This window comes from Cornus florida, unplaced genomic scaffold (assembly GCF_030987335.1).
Source record: "Cornus florida cultivar Cherokee Brave unplaced genomic scaffold, ASM3098733v1 CherokeeBrave_3.0.0_Hap2_Chr05, whole genome shotgun sequence".
In the NCBI taxonomy this organism is placed as follows: domain Eukaryota; kingdom Viridiplantae; phylum Streptophyta; class Magnoliopsida; order Cornales; family Cornaceae; genus Cornus; species Cornus florida.
In genome coordinates this window covers 96,436,845-96,452,207 of record NW_026775575.1, presented here as the reverse complement: position 1 = coordinate 96,452,207, position 15,363 = coordinate 96,436,845, and the positions used below count along the sequence as shown (strand labels likewise).

The following is a 15,363-nucleotide window of genomic DNA, read 5'->3' as shown; positions in this document are numbered from 1 at the left end:
TGCAGTGGATGCGTAGCTGGTTATAATAGGTTGAGGTGTATCCTGTTAGGTCTAGGTACTCATGCCCACCTTTGGGTGCGTATTCGCATGTTGCCTTCTATTTAGGTTGAGACCCCTATTATAGACTAGTGAATGTCCCTTAGAGTGGATATATTTATACGTATGGACTAGATAGATATTGTAAGGTGTCTACGATGTATCTGCGTATCGGGTCACTGTATGGATTGCAGTTAGATTAGAACTTGCTCGTGGGTCTGACCCACTCCTTCATTATTCTTTTCAGGTACAGGACGGTTCCAGCCTTAGAGCTTGATCGTGCTTGTCGAGGACAGTCTCACATTCATCTGATTTCGTAGGACTTCTCTCGATGTTTCTAGCATTATCTATTTTCAGTTTTTAGTTTCAGTTGAACTTTTGGTTAGGGGTCCACCAGTAGATTCCCAAGTTGTAACCTTAAAGTTTTGGAGGATTGGAGTTTAAATTTTCAGTTATACATGGAGGGTTTTATTATTATTATTTCTTTCAGCTTTATTCTACCTTTATTGTTTCTTTTTGTCATCTGTGTTCGTATTAAAATACTTTAATTGTTTGATATTCCCTCGGGTTTGGGCCTGGGCCTGATCAACCCGTGTCTCGGATCCGAGGGGTATCACATATTGTATTATATAAAAGTATTTATATATATTTGTTGCATTGTATATTAAAGTTTAAACTTTATTAGGGTTTGTTTTGGTATAGATGATTTATTTATTGGCTTTCAGAGGTTTGGTAGAAGGAACTTGCTCGTAGGGTTTAACCCGCGATTTATTTTTCAGGTTACTAAAAGTTCAAGTCTCAAGGTTGAGGATCTGCAACTGGAGGACTTATCCATTCTTTGGTTTATTTAAAAGTAGGAAATTATTATTACTATTTTTCTTTCCGTTTGACATTAGTATTTATTTCTAGAATTCTGGATAGTAACTTTTGGGTTAAGGGGTCCTTGAGTTATGGGATTCCCGAGTTGTAACCATTTGGGAACGATTAATGGATTTACTATTAATTAGTTTCTTTTCAGCGAGTTATTTATTCTTTATTATTCAGCTTTGTATTATTTGCTTGTTTAAATACTTTAATTGTTTTGATATCCCTTAATTTTGTGTGCGGATTTGACCAACATGTGTTCCGAAATTAGGGGGTATCACATCAGTTGCGGGTTAGAGAGGAGGATATTCCAAAGACCGCTTTCCATATGCGGTATGGACATTATGAGTTTCTTGTTATGCCTTTTGGTTTAACTAATGCGCCGGCGGCATTCATGGATTTAATGAACTGTGTCTTCCACGATTACTTGGATCAGTTTGTGGTAGTTTTCGTGGATGATATTCTAGTGTATTCACGGACTCGGGAGGAGCGCGAGGTCCCTTGAGTATAGTGTTGCAAAATCTACGGGAGCACCGTTTGTACGCCAAATATGAAAAGTGTGAGTTTTGGCTATAAGAGGTGAAATTTTTGGGACATGTTATCTTGGAAAGTGGGGTTTCAGTTGATCCTTCAAAGATAGAGGCAGTTCTGAATTAGGAGTAACCCAAGATTGTCTTTGAGATCCGGAGTTTCCTTGGCCTAGCGGGTTATTATTAGAGATTTGTGAAGAATTTTTCCCGTTTGGCAGCTCTTATGACCAGATTGACTCAGAAAGGGATCAAGTTTGAATGGAATGAGGCTTATGAGTCTTCCTTTCAAGAGTTGAAAACAGGTTGACTACGGCTCCAGTGTTAGTGATACCTGAGCATGGCTTGGGTTATGTGATCTATTGTGACGCCTCACGTGATAGTTTGGGTTGTGTACTGATGCAAGATGATAGAGTAGTGGCTTATGGGTCTCGACAGTTGAAGACTCACGAGCTTAACTACCTTACTCATGACTTAGAGTTAGCGGCAGTTGTGTTTGCTTTGAAGTATTAGAGACACTATTTGTATAGTGAGAGATTTGAGGTGTTCTCGGACCACAAGAGTCTCAAGTACCTTTTCTCCCAAAAGGACTTGAACAATAAACAGATGCGATGGGTTGAATTCTTCTTTGATTTGCAATATCATCCTGGCAAGGCAAATGTGGTAGCTGATGCTTTAAGCCGAAAATCTAGTGGGACTTTGGCTAGTTTAGCCATTCAAAAATGGAAGATGCTTGAAGATTTGGCTGAAATGGGATTGTATTGCTTTGACGATGATGATAATGGCAATGAGTCAGCATTCTTGTTTAGTCTCGTGGTTTAACCCTCTCTTGTTGAGAGACAGGATTCAGATTTGGATGCCATTTACATTTTGATCTCCAGTGGCGAGACCGTGAAGGATTGGACCTCATGCAGATGGAGGTCTACGGTTCAGGGGTTTGTTGGTTGTTCTAATAGTTTGTCGTGAGGACATCTTACGGGAGTATCACACTTCCCGCTTTGCAGTTCATCTGGGTGGTACCAAAATGTATCACAATATGAGACGTCAGTATTGGTGGAATGGAATGAAGAAGGACGTTGCACAATTTGTGGCTAAGTGCCTTACTTGTCAGCAGGTAAAGGCCGAGCACCGGAGACCAGCTAGTTTATTACAGCTATTGCCGGTAGCGCAATGGAAATGAGAGGAGATTGCAATGGATTTTGTGACAGGTTTTCCTAAGTCACGGAGGGGAAATGAAGCCGTATGGGTCATTATCGATAGATTGACCAAGGTGGCTCACTTCTTGTCTATTAAGGCAACAGATGACGCAGAGGAACTCGGTGTACTTTATGTGAAAGAGATTGTGAGATTGCATGGAGTTCCAGTGGCTATTATGTCGGATAGGGATGCCAAGTTTACCTCGAAGTTCTGGGAAGGACTCCAAGCAGCGTTTGGCTCAGCATTGCACCTTAGTACAACATTCCATCCACAAACGGACTGCCAGTCGGAACGTACCATCCAGATCTTGGAGGATATGCTTCGGACTTGTGTACTTGACTTGGGTGGTAGTTGGGAGGATCATCTTCCACTTATTGAGTTTGCCTACAACAACAGTTATCAGGCGAGTATTCAGATAGTTCCATTTGAGGTGTTATATGGTAGACCTTGTAAGTCTCCTGTCTGTTTGACTGAGGTGGGCGAGACAGCCGCCTTAGGACTCGACATTGTACTCGAGACTATCGAGAAAATTAAGTTGATTAGATAGAAAAGCTATGCGGATAGGCGGATACGACCGTTATCCTTTGAGGTGGGAGACCATGTTTTTCTTCGGGTTTCTCCAGGGAAGGGGTTGATGAGGTTCGGGAAGAATGGCAAGTTGTCGCCATAATTTATTGAACCTTTTGAGATCTTTGACCGTGTAGGAGAGGTTGCCTACAGACTAGCATTGCTACCACAGATGGACAGGGTTCATAATGTCTTTCATGTGTCGATGCTACGGAAGTACGAGCCGGATCCGTCTCACATTTTGAGTTGGGTTGATATGGACATTAATGATGATGTTTCCTATGAGGAGGGACTAGTTCAGATCCTTGACACACAACAGAAGGTGTTGAGGAAAAAGATGATACCATCGGTAAAGGTTCTTTGTAGGCATCATGGAGTTGAGGAGGCAACTTGGGAGCTCGAACAGGAGGTTCGCTCCAAGTATCTAGAGTTGTTTTCTCCCTCAGGTATGGCTTGATTTCAGGGACGAAATCTTTTAAAGTTGGGGAGAATGTAATGTTATGCTTTATTACATATATAAATATATTTATGTTATTAAAAATTATTGAAAAAGAAAAAGAAATAAAGTTAGTGGGCCGCACCAATTTATTAAACACACAAAAGGCCTAATGGCCATTAACCACCAGATCAGTTTCTCTCTCTGCGTATCTCCCTCGCGTCCAGAAACTTCCCTTTTCTTTTCTTTTTTTTCTTTTACAATTTCAAGCTTTGATTCCTCCTTCCATACTTGGAATTTTTGGGTGCCGTTTGCGGCAAATCGAAGAGCACGGCGAGATCTACGTGTGAGTACCAACAATTTCAGTTTTGGTGCACTCTAGGGAGTTCGAAATTCTAGGGTTCTTGGGCTAAAATTGGGGGTTTTCATCAATTTGAGGTAGAGATGTTATAATCTACAACTTCTTAGCCTTTTGTGAATTTTTTCCCCTTAAATTTGATCCTAAGCATGTTAAATTTTGAATTACCTAGCTTGTTGTTGTTGTAGTTATGTGTAATTAAAATGATAAATGTATTCCATGTATTAATTGAGTTTATATATATGTCTATTTTCATTACGGTAAATGAGCATGCTTAGTGTTTGATATGTTGTATGTTCTATGATTGTTTATTTACTTATTTATTGCCTTGAAAAAAATTAATGCTATGGTTATAAATAAATAAATAAAATAAATGAATGTTTAGAAATTCTTATTGAATTGTGATGATGATGTAAATGGAATGTGTGAAAGCCTATAGTTGAACTGATAAATTGAAACACACACATTCATGCATTCATTGGGAAAGAGAAAAGGGGAAAAATATTTTTAGAACAAATGAAATTATTTTGGAAAAATTATTTTCTAAAAGTGTTGCGAAAACCGGACGCCTAGGAGGCGCGTAGTGGTCTGTGATGTTTGGTGTAATCTAAAAGGGAATGTAGTTGAGTTAACTAGGCCGAATGCGACGCCTTGGAGGTGCCTTGTGGTCGTGGATAGTTAACCAATCTTCTTTTCGTGACGCCTTGGAGGTGCCTTAGGTCGGATTACACTAAACGCTTGGTTGTTGAAACGGAATTGCTTCGGAAACGGGGAGTGGCATAGGCATGACATTGCACTTCATGGTACATGTGGGAAATTTGTGGTTAGATGTTATTTATACCATGCTTGTTGTTGTGATTGAGATTATGTTTTTCCCATGGTATGACCCCGTCCCTTTTTATCCATTCTTTGTGTAGGATTCACGGGGATATAAGAAGTGTGTCTTAGACACTTCCTACTGAGCTTATTGTCACGATCCGATTCCTAACGACGCCATGAGCATAGAAGATACGCATGCTGGTTGGCTAAGAAGATTCATTGACTGGGAATGGTTCCAGGGAAGGGTCGTGCAGGACCACATGATGGTTCCTCTTCAGAGTTCAGGCAGGTCAACTCGGTTCAGTTCGAGGTACTTGTCGCTGGTCGTGGACTTGACTATGAAGAAGGGAGTTGGCCATCCCTGCACAAACTGGTCGGGAGCTGGAGCCGTTCCCCTGACGAGGCTATGGCAGGCCGAAACCAGTCAGCATGTATCCTTGGGAGGGCAGGTCGTGGTGGCTGATCAGGGCACTTGCGCGAGCTGAAGCAACGCCTTGGTGCCACACGGGCCGTGCCGCTGCGCCAAATCTCTTGGCCCGTGACAAATGGTATCAGAGCAAGACTTGGAGAAAAGCACAGTGGGGTGCCCCTTTGTCGATCCGGGGATCTTGAGAATGAAGATGGTGCACTAAAGCGTCGGTGGGCAATCAATGCTGTTGGAGGAGAGCCTCCATCTCCCCATGAAGACGCGTCCTTTGAGGCCGGAGGGCCGCATGCATCGGATGGCCGAGGGCCGCGCGTACCAAAGTTCTTGCAAGTTCAAGAGGCGTGTAAACCGTTGTGAAGGGCGGGTATCAAGTCAGCCGGAGGGCGCTTGTTTGCTCGGGGTGTCGCGGAGGCGGCATAACGTGGGGTTGCGTCCCGAAGAAGTGGGCGTCCCTTTAGCCCGAAACCCTATCATTGGGCGAGTGCAGCCAGGGGTTGTACAAGGAAACGATGGTGGGCAAGCGAGCATACCACTTGGAGGAAAGAGACTTTGGAATGTTGGACGCAGCGGAGTCAGCGCCGCACTGCGACGAGGGCGTCGCAGGATTTGGGTGGGGGAGAATGTCACGATCCGATTCCTAACGACGCCATGAGCATAGAAGATACGCATGCTGGTTGGCTAAGAAGATTCATGGACTGGGAATGGTTCCAGGGAAGGGGCGTGCAGGACCACAGGATGGTACCTCTTCAGAGTTCAGGCAGGTCGACTCGGTTCAGTTCGAGGTGCTTGTCGCTGGTCGTGGACTTGATTATGAAGAAAGGAGTTGGCTATCCCTGCACAAACTGGTCGGGAGCTAGAGCCGTTCCCCTGACGAGGCCATGGCAGGCCGAAACCAGTCAGCATGTATCCTTGGGAGGGCAGGTCGTGGTGGCTGACCAGGCCGCTTGCGCGAGCTGAAGCAACGCCTTGGTACCGCACGGGCCGTGCCGCTGCCCTAAATCTCTTGGCCCGTGACATTATGCTCACCCCATTATTTTTAACATTTTTCAGGACATGGAAGAGAGTGGATAGACGAGCTTGAAGACCTATTTTATTTTGCTATCTTTTGTACTAGAACTCTAATATTTTGTAAATGTAATATTAACTATCTTGTGAAACTTTAGTTTAATTAGTATAATGTTGTAAGTTATGAGCTTCTAAATTCTAACTATATTTTATGGACTGTAACTTGATGTAACTAAAGGGTGTCCCTTGTTTGGATGAGATGGAGGAACGGGACTTTTGTATGTATGTAGTCATTCTGGAAATGTGATATAATATCTATTTTGCGTATTGGGACATGATAGGTTATTTTAAGGCCCAGTGAGGCTATTGCATCTTTTTATGTATTTCAACAGGTTGTAGAGGGACATTTTTTGCGGAGGTCATGCCGAAATTTTTATAGATTTTATTATTATTTTGGTATCTTTTCGGGTCATTACAGTTACCTTCGGGGAACAACTGATATGAGGTTGTCTTATTTAAGAAAATCAAAGCCCTAGTTGATCGGATATGCAGATGCAGGTTATCTTTCTAACCCACATATAGCCCGATCACAAGCAGGGTACTTGTTTACTTGTGGTGATACTGCTATATCATGGCAATCTATGAAATAGACCATAACTCTAGCTTCCTTAAATCACTCTAAGATACTCGCAATTCATGAACCAGGTAGAGAGTGTGTTTGATTGAGATCTGTTACACAACATATTCAAGAATCATGTGGACTCTTCTCAATTAAAGATAGTCCAACAATATTATATGAAAATAACACAGCATGTATTGCACAGGTAAGAGGAGGATACATAAAAAGTGACAGAACCAAGCACATTTCACCAAAATTCTTGTCCACACACGAGCTCAAGAAGAGCCCTGATATTGATGTTCAGCAGATACGCTCGAGTGATAATTTAGCAGAGTTATTCACTAAAGCGCTTCCAACTACAACATTCAAGAAGTTAGTGGACAATATTGGAATGCGTCAACTAAATGATCTTCAGGGTTGAACTAATGAAGGGGAGCGAGTGATCGAAAAGGTATTGGCATACTATACTCTTTTTCCTTCGTCCAGGTTTTGTCTCACTGGGTTTCCTGGCAAGGTTTTAATGAGGTAGTTATAATCTATGCAATACCATACACAAGAATACTGTACTCTTTTTCCTTCACTAGGGTTTTGTCCCACTGGGTTTTCCTTAATAAAATTTTAACGAGGCATATTCTTAGTGTAGTTTTGTGGACCCCAAGGGGGAGTGTTATATATATCTCATAAATGTGTGGGGTCCCCAAATGGTTGATGTCATCCATGAGATCACATTTGAGTCTTACAGTGGAAACTCCATTTGAGTCTTACAATGGAAGCTAAAATCTAAGCCTATATAAGGCCATGTGTACGTACTATTTGGAGACACTTGAATGAAAAATATTTTCTATCTCTCTTTCGTGTTCTGTCTCTTTCTCTCTTTGTGAAAGTTTCTCTAATAAATATTACTATATATATACATACACACACATATATATTCATTACAAATTGGTGATTCTGTTATTTGCGTTACATATATTTTATAATGAAATAGTAACCCTAAATCATTAGGAAACCAACTGCAATAGAAACCTTATAACATAAGGCCATCCACAGCGGGGCTCTTCAAAGCCCAATTTGGGCGAGTGAATGGACTGTGGATGTTGCAGCGGGCTAACCATAAGTGGTAGGGCCCATTAGCGATCGCGGGTCGGCTTGCGGTATTCAGCAAGCTGGCCCGCGATCGCTGGAATTTATTTTTTTTGTTTTTTCTTGCTTCAAAATGGCGCAGTTTTGGGCTGTTGCTATTTTGTCTTATTCTCCAGCCTATGCACAGTGCGCGGCAGAATTTTTTATTTTTTTAAAACCTAAATATAGGTTATTTTTAGCTTCTTTTAGAAAAAAACTATTATAATAATAAATAAAATTCATTAAATAAAAAATATATTGTTTAGGCACTATTTATCGAAAAAAAAAAATTTATTTGGGCCAAAAATAAATTCAAAAAACTTTTGTTTTTGTTGTTTTTTTCCTTAAAATTTATTTTTATATATAGTTTTTTTGCTTTAATTTGTAATCCTTATTTTCTTATTTCGATTCATTATTTTTAATCCTGATTTTGTAATCCTTTAAAAAAATTATTTGGGCCAAAAATAAATTCAAAAAGCTTTTGTTTTTTTCCTTAAAATTGGCTTTTTTTTTTCTTTTTCTTTTTTTTTTTTTTTTTTTTGCTTTAAATTGTAATCCTTATGTTCTTATTCAAATTCATTATTTTTAATCCTTATTTTGTAATCATTAAAAAAAATTTACTTTGGCCAAAAATAAATCAAAAAGCTTTTGTTTTTTTTCCTTAAAACTTGTTTCTATTTATTTATTTATTTTTTTGCTTTAAATTGTAATCCTTATTTTCTTTTTTCAATTCATTATTTTTAATCCTTATTTTGTAATCCGTAAAAAAAAATTTATTTGGGCCAAAAATAAATTCAAAAAGCTTTTGTTTCTTTTCCTTAAAATTTTTTTTTGCTTTTTTTTTTTTTTTTTTTTTGCTTTAAATTGTAATCCTTATTTTCTTATTCCAATTCATTATTTTTAATCATTATTTTGTAATCCTTATTTATTTGGGCCAAAAATAAATAAAAAAGCTTTTTTTTTTTTAACACTTTTTGTAAAAAAAATAATTAAAATTACAAATTCATGTACTTATGCCCATAGATATTTCTAATACTTATTTTCTTATTCCAATTCATTATTTGGAATCTTAAAAAACCATTACATAATAAAAATTCTAGTACATGAAATGTCATAACATTTTAAAAGCAAACAAAATCGAACATAAATTAAACATCTTCATCAGCATATCGGTTCTACAAAATTTCCATCAAATGATTCCTCAACCGCATATTTGTCTCTCTGTTGCGAATCTGAAGTTGGCGAGAGGGTATGTGTACCGCTAAAACTAATGGGCATCGACTTAAAGTGGGAATCAGGATTGCATCCTCCGGTGGCAGAGTCCATCTTTTAACATTTGCGTGACTTTCATCTTCAATGATCATATTGTGAAGGATGATGCACGTTTTCATTATGAGGCGCAAGTCATCTTTCTCCCAGTAACGCATTAGTCCTTGCTTTATTGCCCACTTGATCTGTAATACCCCAAAAGCCCGTTCCACATCTTTCCTTATTGCCTCTTGTTGCTAAGCAAATAATTTTTCTTTTATAGTGGTTGGGTGCGGGATGGTCTTCATCAAAGTTACCCACTTAGGGTATATACCATCAGACAGGTAATACCCCATTCTATAGTGATGTCCATTCACTACATAATTAACCGGAGGTAATTAGCCATTAACCGGAGGTAATTAGCCATTAACGATGTCGTTGAATACCGAGGAATGATCCAACACATTTATATCATTGTGTGAACCCAGCATTCCGAAGAATACATGCCAAATCCACAAATCTTGTGAGGCAACTGCTTCCAATATGAGAGCATTCTTGCCAGATCGTCTCCTAAGTGTGTCTTGCTATTCCACTGGGCAATTCTTCCACTCCCAGTGTATACAGTCGATAGAACCAAGTATACCCGGAAATCCTCTATGTTCCCCTTCTTCAAGCAGCCGTGCTATGTCGACTTCGTTGGGTGGGCGCATATACTCCTCTGCATACACAGCAACAATAGCATTACAAAATGCGTTCAAGCATTTAATGGCAGTGCTCTCGCCGATTTGAATACTCATCATAGTGACCGGCTGCACAACCATATGCGAGCATACGAACAACAGTTGTCATTTTTTGTATAGAAGACAACCCCAAACGACCAGTCGCATCTCCTTTTTTGGACAAAGTAGTCATCATAAGCTTTGACATCATTAATGATGCGAAGAAAAAGTTCTCGTCGCATCCTGAATTGCCTATGAAAATACTTCGGTGGATATATGCAATTCTCATCGAAGTAGTCTTTCATTAGCTGATAGTGGCTTCCCTCTCGGTCACGATGAATGTACCGCTTCTTTTTACGGACTTGAAATACTTGCTCAACTATCTCTGGCCTCACTGAATTCAATCTCATAAAATTCGTCTTGATCCTGTTGAATCAACGCCCTAAAAAGATCATCTTTCGAAGAGGATGACGAGGAAGATGAAGAATTAGAGTCTGCCAAAGGAAAAGCTTGTGATGACGAAACCATTCGAATTTCGAAATTGAAAAAGATGGATGATGATATTTTGCTACAATAGAGAGAGATGAATATAGTGATGATTTTCAAATGAGCAAATGAGTTTCATTATATAAGATGAAAAATATAGCCGTTAAAAATATAGCTGTTGCAAATATAGCCGTTAAAAATATAGCCATTAAAAATATGGCCGTTACGAATATAGCCGTTTAAAAAAAGTTTAAAAAAAAATTTTAAAAAAAATAATTTTAATTTTTTATTATTATTATTTTTGGAGAGCAAAAATTCGGAGAGCCTGATGGAATGCATATTTCTGAAAAGAGAAAACTGCTGACGTGGCTCTTGGAATTGCTGATTTGGCTCTTGGAAAAGATAATGTGACGTTTTTAGAGAGCCAAAATCCGGAGAGGCTGGTGCAGATGACCTAAGAAAACCTAATCTCTAAATGTAGCCAACATTTGAAAGTAAGCCTAAAATTAAAGTTTCTCTAAAATTTTTTTAAAAATAATATAAGAATCCTAATAAATAAAAACTACTAAATCTAAAATTTGATAGCAATCAGAGTTTGTTTAGACAACGAACAAAAATAAAAAAATATTAAGCTGGTCTCCTATACTAACTTCAATTCAGAGGAAAAATGTGGGAATTAAAATTGTATTTGAATTATTATTCACTGATGGGGATATATAGAATTTATAGAATAAAACCTAGCCAAATTAGGTAACTAATTATACAAGAATTGAAAAATTAATTACCTGCAAATTAGTCAATCTTACAGCTATACAATCTGTACAATTCCGGATTATACAAGAGAAAAATCTCAACATTTTCCCTCAAGTTGGTGTATAGATGTCATACATGCCCAACTTGTCTAGAAATTTTGAAAAACACTTGATTTGAGACTGTTTTGGTGAGAATGTCGGCTAGTTGATCCTCAAATCGAATTTTAGGCAACTCCACAATTTTTCCATCCAACTTTTCCTTAATGAAGAAGCTGTCTATTTCGATATGCTTCGTACGATTATGTTGAACTAGATTATGGGCAATATCACATGCTACTTTACTGTCATAATATAGTCGAATCGGTTGCCTAGGTAAATAACCCAAATCCCGCAAGAGAAGTCTGAACCATAATGTTTCATAAAGTCCAAGCGCCATTGTAATACCCCTAATTTTTGAAAGGATAGTCTCGGTAATTTGTTTAATTATTTTCTGTTTATTAATTATTTTTGGTTCATTAATTTGTTTAATTGTTTTCTGTTCAGTGTTATTTGACATTAATTTGTTTAATTGTTTTCTGTTCAGTGTTATTTGACATTAATTTATTTAATTGTTTTCTGTTCAGTGTTATTTGAATTAATTAGTTAGTTTATTTGTTTTCTTTGGGTTAATTAATTATTTGCATTCTTTACATTAATTGGAATTTTTATTTGTTTCTTTAATTGAATTAGTAGTTAACTTGGAATTTTTATTGTTGACTTAGTAATTACATGTTTTAATTTGTGACTAGGTATAAAAGTGTGGTTAGGGTTTTAGTTCTGTTTAGGTTTAGGTTTATTTAAGGAGCCGACAAGGTTTATAACCTAGGTTGAGTTTATGGGCCTCGTTTCAGACGGTAGGTATAATTGGACTTAGGGTTTTGGTTGCCTATAAATACATACATAAGAAAAGTCTGCTTAGGGAACAAAATAATACAACCAAAACACGTCTGTGGAATTAGAAACGAGGAACAGAGGAAGTTGCAGTAGGAGTCGCCGGCGAGTGTAGACGACAACGTAGAGATTTTAACAAAAATCTCACAAGGCAAGTTCTAACCTTACTCTCTCCCTTATACTCGTGTTCTTTGCATACTCAATGGTTCCAGGATGAATTACATGTTTAAAAATAAAAGACGTTGTCTGTGTCATGCCTAGAGTGTAACTGAAACTGATTTTGGTTTAAAACTTGTAAACTGTTAAACTTTGAACTATCTTATTTAATTCTTGGTTTAATCCATATTAGTAGCATAATAAGGACTGAGTTAAGGACTGGAATCTCCTAGGATTAATTGAAACTCTCTGAAAACCTCTACTGTGAAGTGTGGGAGGCGTAAACGGCGACCGGAGAGGATAACACGAAGAAGAGGAGGGAGAGAGCCGGCTCCTATTGGATTGGAGCCGGCTCCCCTTGGACTGGAGGCGGCTCCAATGGTCTAGGAGCCGGCTCCAGGGCCATTGGAGGCGGCTCCAATATTCTGGAGCCGGCTCCCGGTTGTTTATGCGTGAGTTTTGATTCTGTGGGTTGTTTTTTCAAATTTTTTCAGTGATTAGGCTTCCTAGTGATTGTTTTAATGTGTTTATTGGTGAATGAATACTGTAATGGGTGATTTAGGAGTGGTCTAGGGTAAACATAAATATGCAAAGACCAGATTATATAAAATTGGACACAAGGCTTTAACCATTAGGATTACATGGAGTTAATTACGAAGGTCTTGTAGACTGTGTAGATTTGGAGTTTCTAATTTCTTAATTATATTAGAAATTTTCTGTGAGAGCTTGTCCACTCGAATTATATGTTCATGACAATAGAAACTATGCTAAAACAATTTATATTTCACTGAAAATTAGTTGATGATTAAATTTAACGGTTGGTGCGGCAAGTTGTTGGACAGGAAACTATAAGTATAATAGATTACTTATATTTATTCTGCATGCTATGGATGTGAGGGGGAAAATATCTATTTAGGCTCTGTTAATTCTATGGAAACTGGGAATAGGTTATCATTATAAAGAAAGCCCTGTATGATCAAATTATGGATTCTGAATTGGCTTACTTAAGCATGTTTGTTAATCTGTTCTAACATGTTTAGTTTGGACTGTTGGTATTGACATTTATATGGTCATTATTTTGTCAACTATGCATGTAAATAAGCATGTTGATTATCTATTTCAATATGCATAGTAAGGAGTAGTTGACATTGATATTTATGTTTTCAATGTGAATCAATTATTGGTATTTTTAAGAATGGTTGCTAATGCGTTCTATTATGTTTATTATGGAATTGTTGATATTGTTGTTATAATTATCGATGCTTTATCAACTATTGGACGGATTGGATTGTATGTACCGGTATGGGACGGTGTCATACTGGGTTGGATTAGCTCAAATTGCTAAGTCCTACCTATTTTGGAGTAAGGGCACGGGTTATAAACTACAATCCTCCTTATATATATAAGTCGGTACGGTTGACTACGCCGAGTGACTTACTGGATTTCTGGTGGATGGATAGAAACGGAGTTTAGATATATTTTTATGTTACCGTGTCATGAGCTTGAGTCTCAGGGTCGACGGTTAGGGTGCGTATATGCAGTTGGATGTGTAGCTGACTGTGAAGGTTGAGGTATACCCTGTTTAGGTTTAGGTACTCATACCCACTCAGGTGCGTATTGTGTGATGCCTTCTATCCAGGTTGAGACCCCCTTCATGGCCTAGCGAGAGTCCAGTAGTGTGGATATATTTATGTACGGATTATTAGTTATTATTGAACTATTTAGTATGTACATGCGTATCGAGTCTCTGCTTGGATTGTAGTAGGTTAGAACTTGTTCGTGGGCCTGACCCACTCCTATTTTTCAGGTGTACGTCAGTTCCAGGCTTGAGCTTGTTCGTGCAGAGCAGAGACGATCTTCCATTCTACCGAAGATGTAGGGTTTCTTTCCAGATCTTGGATTTGGGTTTTATCTTTTATTTTACTTTCATTTAGTGTGAGACTTTTATTAGGGGTCCACTAGAGATGGATTCCCGAGTTGTTCAAATTATGGATATTTGGTTTATCAAATTTAAGTATTTAATTATTTAAGGATTATCTTTTAGTTTCTTTTCAGCTTTAAACTTTCATTTCTTAATTCATTTTGTATTCTGTGTTCGCTATAAAATATTAATTGTTTGATACTCCCTCGGGTTTGGGCCTGGGCCTGATCAACCCGTGTCTCGGATCCGAGATGTATCACAGCCATACCTCTGAATTCAACTTCTACACTTGAGTGAGTAACAACATTTTATTTTCTCCATGTAGCAAGATTATCTTCTACGAAAATAAAGTAACCAAAGGTGGATCGCTTATCATCTATGGCTCCAGCCCAGTCAGCATCAATATATGCATCTATGCTTTGATAATCAGCCCTTTTGTGAACAAAATTCCTTTTTCCAGGAGCAAATTTCAGATACCTCAGAATGCGCATAACTGTATTCATATGTTGCTCTCTAGGATCATGCATAAACTGGCTAACAATACTGAAGCATAAGCCAGATCTGGTCTCGTGTGTGCTAAGTACATCAATTTCCCTACAAGTCTTTGGTATCTTCCTTTATCAATCAGCAGGTACTTAGTTGGACTCAACATATAACTTCAGTCCTTCTTCCACTGGTGTATCAGTTGGTTGACATGCTATCATACCAGCCTCTTGTAATAGATTTAAGACATATTTTCTTTGAGATAGAAAGATTCTTTTATTAGATCGAGATACTTCAATCCAAAGAAAATATTTCAGAGGACCTAGATCTTTCATTTCGAATTATCTGAACAAGTAATTCTTGAGAGCCTTCATTTTTTCAGGATCATTCCTTGTAACCACCATATCATCCACATATACAATGAGTGCATTTATCTTACCATGTTGTTTCTTCAGGAATAAAGTGTGGTCTGAATTACTCTGATGGTAGCCAAAGGCTATCATAGACTTTGTGAACCTTCCAAACCATGCTCTCGGGTATTGTTTCAACCCATACAATGATTTCTTTAACCTGCACACCTTATGACTATGCTTTTTGGGTATCATGCATCCTGGTAGGAGATCTGTAACAACTCGAACCCGGGGGTCCGAATCGTTTACCGGGTCCTTACCCGAACCCGAGGTCATCTAAA

General features: G+C 38.3%; 1 long non-coding RNA gene across 1 annotated transcript; it reads left to right on the top strand.

Moving 5' to 3' along the window:
• Nucleotides 1–12,590: 12,590 nt before the first annotated feature.
• On the top strand, nt 12,591–14,311 carry LOC132310373 (uncharacterized). The gene is made up of 2 exons (XR_009482598.1): nt 12,591–12,720; nt 14,076–14,311. It is a non-coding gene; the product is annotated as an uncharacterized LOC132310373 (long non-coding RNA).
• Nucleotides 14,312–15,363: the final 1,052 nt, after the last annotated feature.